The sequence below is a fragment of the Trichosurus vulpecula genome, chromosome 2, assembly GCF_011100635.1.
Source record: "Trichosurus vulpecula isolate mTriVul1 chromosome 2, mTriVul1.pri, whole genome shotgun sequence".
NCBI classification, from domain to species: domain Eukaryota; kingdom Metazoa; phylum Chordata; class Mammalia; order Diprotodontia; family Phalangeridae; genus Trichosurus; species Trichosurus vulpecula.
The window spans coordinates 189,893,664-189,900,219 of record NC_050574.1 but is presented as its reverse complement, the minus strand read 5'-3'; positions in this window follow the sequence as shown (position 1 = coordinate 189,900,219).

Here is a 6,556-nt window from a genome sequence, read left to right as displayed (position 1 = left end):
AGAATTAGATTATTTAGTTTCCAATTAACTTTAGCTTATTTTTCCATGGTTCTTTATTAAGAATAATTTTTATTGCATCATGATCTGAAAAGGATGCTTTGACTACTTCTGCCTTTCTGCACAGGAGTGTGAGGTTTTTATGCCCTAGTACATGGTCAATTTTTGAGTATGTGCCATGTGCCACTGAGGAAAAAAGCATATTCCTTTTTATCCCCATTCAGTTTTCTCCAGAGGTCTATCATATCTGTCTTTTCTAAAATTCTATTCACCTCCTTAACTTCTTTCTTGTTTAGTTTGAGGTTAGATTATCAAGTTTAGAGAGGGGGAGATTGAGGTCTCCCATTATTATAGTTTTGCTGTGTATTTCTTCCTGTAATTCCCTTAACCTCTCCTCTAAGAATTTGCATGCTATACCACTTGGTGCATATGTGTTAAATAATGATATTGCTTCATTGTTTATGGTGCCTTTTAGCAGGATATAGTGTCTTTCCTTATCTCTTTTAATTAGATCTATCTTTGCTTTTGCTTTGTCTGAGATTAGGATTGCTAACCCTACTTTTTTTTACTTTAGCTGAAGCACAATATATTCTATTCCAGCCTTTTAACTATTTTTTAAATTTAATTTATTTAACATATTTAATTTTCAGCATTGATTTTCACAAGAGTTTGAAATACAAATTTTCTCCCCATTTCTACCCTCCCACCCACTCCAAGATGGCATATATTCTGGTTGCCCCAATCCCCAGTCAGCCCTCCCATCTGTCACCCCACTCCTCTGCCATCCCCTTTTCCCTTCTTCTCTTATAGGGCAAGATAAATTTCTATGCCCCATTGCCTGTGTATCTTATTTCCTAGTTGCACGCAAAAACTTTTTTTTGTTGTTGTTTTTGAACGTCTGTTTTTAAAACTTTGAGTTCCAAATTCTCTTCCCTCTTCCCTCCCCACCCACCCTCCCTAAGAAGGCAAGCAATTCAACATAGGCCACATGAGTATCATTATGTAAAACCCTTCCGCGATACTCATGTTGTGAAAGATTAACTATGTTTTGCTCCTTCCTAACCTATCCCCCTTTATTGAATTTTCTCCCTTGACCCTGTCCCTTTTCGAAAGTGTTTGTTTTTGATTACCTTCTCCCTGTCTGCCCTCCCTTCTATCGTTCCCTCCCCCCCTTTTTTTAATCTTCTTCCTCCTTCTTTCCTGTGGGGTAAGATACCCAATTGAGTGTGTATGGTATTCTCTTCTCAGCTCAAATCTGATGATAGCAAGATTCACTCATTCCTCCCTCACCTGCCTTCTCTTCTCTTCCTACAGAACTGCTTTTTCTTGCCACTTTTATGCAAGATAATTTACTCCATTCTATCTCTCCCTTTCTCAATATATTTTATTTTTTTAGATATCATCCCTTCATATTCAACTCACCCTGTGCCCTCTGTCTATATATATATATATATTTACACACCTACATATATATATATATATATATATATATATATCCGACACACAAATATGTATATATGCGCATACACATATATATATATATTCATATTCCTTTCAGCTACTATGATATTGAGGTCTCATGAATCATACACATCATCTTTCCATGTAGGAATGTAAGCAAAACAGTTCAACTTTAGTAAGTCCCTTATGATTTCTCTTTCTTGTTTACCTTTTCATGCTTCTCTTGATTCTTGTGTTTGAAAGTCAAATTTTCTATTCAGCTCTGGTCTTTTCACTGAGAAAGCTTGAAAGTCCTCTATTTTATTGAAAATCCATATTTTGCCTTGGAGCATGATACTCAGTTTTGCTGGGTAGGTGATTCTTGGTTTTAATCCTAGCTCCATTGACCTCTGGAATATTGTATTCCAAGCCCTTCAATCCCTTAATGTGGAAGCTGCTAGATCCTTTGTTATCCTGATTGTTTTTCCACAATAGTCAAATTGTTTCTTTCTGGCTGCTTACAATATTTTCTCCTTGACCTGGGAGCTCTGGAATTTGGTGACAATGTTCCTAGCAGTTTTCTTTTTGGGATCTTTTTGAGGAGGCGATCTGTGGATTCTTTCAATTTCTATTTTACCCTCTGGCTCTAGAATATCAAGGCAGTTCTCCTTGATAATTTCTTGAAAGATGATATCTAGGCTCTTTTTTTGATCATGGCTTTCAGGTAGTCCAATAATTTTTAAATTATCTCTCCTGGATCTATTTTCCAGGTCAGCCATTTTCCCAATGAGATATTTCACATTGTCTTCCACTTTTTCATCCCTTTGGTTCTGTTTTATAATATCTTGATTTCTCATCAAGTCACTAGCTTCCACTTGCTCCAATCTAATTTTCAAAGTAGTATTTTCTTCAGTGGTCTTTTGGACCTCCTTTTCCATTTGGCTCATTCTGCCTTTCAAGACATTCTTCTCCTCATTGGCTTTCTGGAGCTCTTTTGCCATTTGAGTTAGTCTATTTTTTAAAGTGTTGTTTTCTTCAGTATATTTTTCAGTATTTTTTTGGGTCTCCTTTAGCAAGTCATTGACTTGTTTTTCATGGTTTTCTTGCATCATTCTCATTTCTCGTCCCAATTTTTCCTCTACTTCTCTAACTTGCTTTTCCAACTCCTTTTTGAGCTCTTCCATGGCCTGAGACCAGTTCATGTTTTTCTTGGAGGCTTTTGTTGTAGGCTCTTTGACTTTATTGACTTCTTCTCATTGTATGTTTTGGTCTTCTTTGTCACCAAAGAAAGATTCCAAAGTCTGAGACTGAATCTGAGTGCGTTTTTGCTGCCTGGCTATGTTCCCAGCCAACTTACTTGACCCTTGAGTTTTTCATTGGTGTATGACTGCTTGTAGAGCAAAGAGTACTTTGTTCCAAGCTTGAGGGGATGCGCTGTTGATTTCAGAGCTATTTCTATACAGTCAGCTCTGCCACACCAGCACTCCTCCTTCCCCAACAACCGCCAACCGGGACCTGAAGGAAATCTTCAGCAGGCTCTGCACTCCTGCTCTGATCTGCCACTTAATTCCTCCCACCAGGTGGGCCTGGGGCCGGAAGCAAGTGCAGCTGTAGTTCTGTAGCTGCATCTCCCCTGCCGCCCCTGGGGCGGTGGCCCAACCTCGAATTTTGTCCCCGGAAGCTTTTCCCACTAACCTTCTCTGTTGTCTTTGGTGTTTGTATGTTGAGAAGTCTGGTAACTGCCACAGCTCACTGATTCCGGGCACTAGGGCCTGTTCCGCCTGGCTCCCTGTATGGTTGGTCTTGCTGCTGCCCACACTGAGCTCCATTCCCCTCTGCTCCGTTGGCGACAGACCTCATCCAGCCACCATCCAGGCAGTCCTGGGCTGGATCCCTGCTTCCCTCTGCTATTTTCTGTGTTCTGCAGTTCTAGAATTTTTTCAGAGCCATTTTTTATAGGTTTTGGAGGGACCTGACAGGGAGCTCATGCAAGTCCCTGCTTTCCAGCCCAGCCTTTTACCTTTACCTGGTGTGTATCCCCCTGTTTCAAATGTTTTTCTTATAAACAGCATATTGTAGGATTATGGTATTTAATCCATTCTGCTATCTGCTTCCATTTTATGGGAGAGTTCATCCCATTCACATTCACAGTTATGATTACTATCTGCGTCTTTTTCTCCAACCTATTTCCTGAGACAAATTTATAAACACTAAATACAATGAATGAAATAAGGCCAGATAATTAAAAGGGAACAATTAACCAGAATACAACATTTGGTAATCTGATTTCTAATTGGAGGAAAGATTAGGGACTTTCCAAGTCAGGAGAGAAAGAGTATAGAGGTGCAGTTCCCTGAATTCAGAAAAAAAGAGGTGTCCAACTCCTCCCAAGTGTCAGTGAACAACAATGGAAATAATAAGTGATTGAACAATGTGGGATCAGTTTGCAGATAAGACATATGAGTTGTTTGAGATGTATAATGGTGAGAAAACTCCTTGCATCGAACTTTGGATCTGACCGAGTTTCTGATCAGCATAGCCTTATATAGTCCTTAGTTAAGGGTTTCTAAGCAGCAGGGAGATGTGGTTCAGCTTCCCAGCCATGCAGGGTTAGATTCAAACAACACAATAAAGTTTTCTCACAATTCCCACAATTGCATAAAATTTTTCCACAAGAAAGAAATTGGAACAGACCCATAATTGAGTAGAAAGGGAACTGAGCTAACTCCAGAATTGAGTTACAAGATGGAGTCAGTGTGGTTCATTCAATTCCCACCACCACTTGCTGTTCCAGTCCCCTCAGTTCATTCACTTTGCTGCTCAAGAAGTTCCCATGACTCCCATTTGCCCCGGGACCAAATTTTTCTGTCTGGTCTTTGAAGCCCTTCACAATCTAACTCCAGCTTTGCTTTTCAGACTTATTGCATATCACTCTCTTCCACATAGGCTATATTCCAGTAAAACTGGAAGGCAGATTACATGAAAGAGAGCAATGTGCGATAAGTGAATGGAATATTCCAGGCAAACTGGACTATAGCCTATGTGAAAGAGTAATGTGTAGTTTATACATGACTGAAATTTTCCAGTCATACTAGTATATGGAATATGTGAAATAGAGTCATGCACAATAAGAAGTCTGGAAAGGATTTCACAATATGCAGTAAGATCTGGAAAGAGCTGAAATATAGACTATGTGAAGTAATGCACAATGTGCAAACTTGCTGTTTTCTATACATGACACTTCCAACACTTATTCCCATGCTTTTCCACAGACCATTCCCCATTGCTAGGAAGGAATACACTCCTGCCTCCTCACCTCTACCTTCTGTATTTATTCAAGGTTCAGCTTGAATGCCACCTCTTGATCTCCAGAGATTACTGATATCCTACATCTATACATTATTTTTGGTTTTTTTTTTATTTTTCTGAGTACATGTTGTTTTATTCATAGTTGACTATAAGGTTTTTTTTTCCCTAGGCATGTGTAGAAGGTGTCTCAGCTGGCCTCTCTGGTCCCACGACACTCTCTGGGCAGGAGATCCTACTGGTCCTTCCTTTTCAGGGAAAATAAGAAAAGCTCACACTTGGCATATCCTCTTGACACACATGTGACTGTTTTGGTTTTGTCTTTGTATGCACAGTGCCTAACATGGTATGTGGCACACAGTAGGCTTAATGAATGCTTCTTGAATGAGTGTATAAATATTGTTGTGTATGTGAGATATTCATTTTACCTAAAAGCTCTTTTACCTTCTTGGGAGTATATTCCCTTTAGGGATATCACTATGGATATGTATAGCCTAGGGATTTTCTTGTGTGTTTCCAAATTATTTGACAAAACTATTTAACCAATCACAGCTCCCCTAACAGTACATCAGTGTGACTTTCTTCACATAAGCCCTCCAACTTTTATCATTTTTATCTTTTGTTATCTTTGTCGATCAGATTGTTGTGTTTGTCCTTTGTTTTCCGAAGAGGACCATGTCATGACTTGCAGTTGACTTTGATTTGAGTGAGGGAGGGCTGTGCAAGGTCACCAGCCTCACTTTCTCCTCTAGAGCCATCTGAATCCAGTGACCTGATATTCATCAGAATGACTGGAGACGGCCCAGGATGCAATGAGAGAGCTTTGCCCTTTTAGGCTAAGGCCTTTTCCCGTACTCACTTAGAGTGAGGCAATGCCCATTCAGTGAATAGGCCTCTTTAAGAAGTGAGTCCAGGGATGGTCCCTTTAATTAGAAAAAGAAAAAAAAAATCAAGCTGGGAGGGAAAGACCCTCAGGGTTGCTAACTCTCGGCTTTAGATAGATAACATTTATTATAAGAAGCAAATGTTTTAATATTTTTTGTGTTTTTAACATGTTGTAATTCCCCAAAGTTTTTAAATTGCATCTATAGATATAATCATTATTTTGATACTTTCTTACTATTAATTTGATTTATTATGTTAATAGGTTTCTTAATATTGAACCTTCCTTGAAGTCCTGATATAAACCCAATCTGGTCAGAGTGATTAATTGCTTTAATAGATTGCTATAGCTTCTTCGCCAATATTTTCCCCAATATTTTGCATCTTCATTTATTAATGATATTGGTTTTCTTTTTTGGCTTTATTTTTCTTTGGTATGAGTATCAGAACCATATTTGTCTCATACATGAAGTTAGGTAAGATAGTTTCTTTATTTTATGAACGGTTTATGTAGCATAGAAGTTGTTCTTTAAATGCTTAACAATATGTACTTATTAGTCCACCTGGGCCTGGGCTTCTTCCCCTTTGGGAATTTATTTATGGCTTTCGATTTCTCTCTCTGAGATCAGTTATTTAATGTGTAGCTGTCTTATTTTGTTAGTCATCTGGGGCATTTTTATTTGTTATTTTTCTCCCATTTCATTGAAGTTTTTAATGTTGTTGGCATTAATTGGTACAAGAAATTCTATAAACTCCCCTTATGTATGTGTGTATATGTGTATACATACATATATGTATATGTATGTATGTATGTATATATCAACTAAGTATATATATCAACTAAGCTTGAAGTTCCATCCCAATTCATCAATATGTGTATTTAATAAATTAGGAAAGTTTCATTTCCAATAATAGTTACTCATATTTCTTT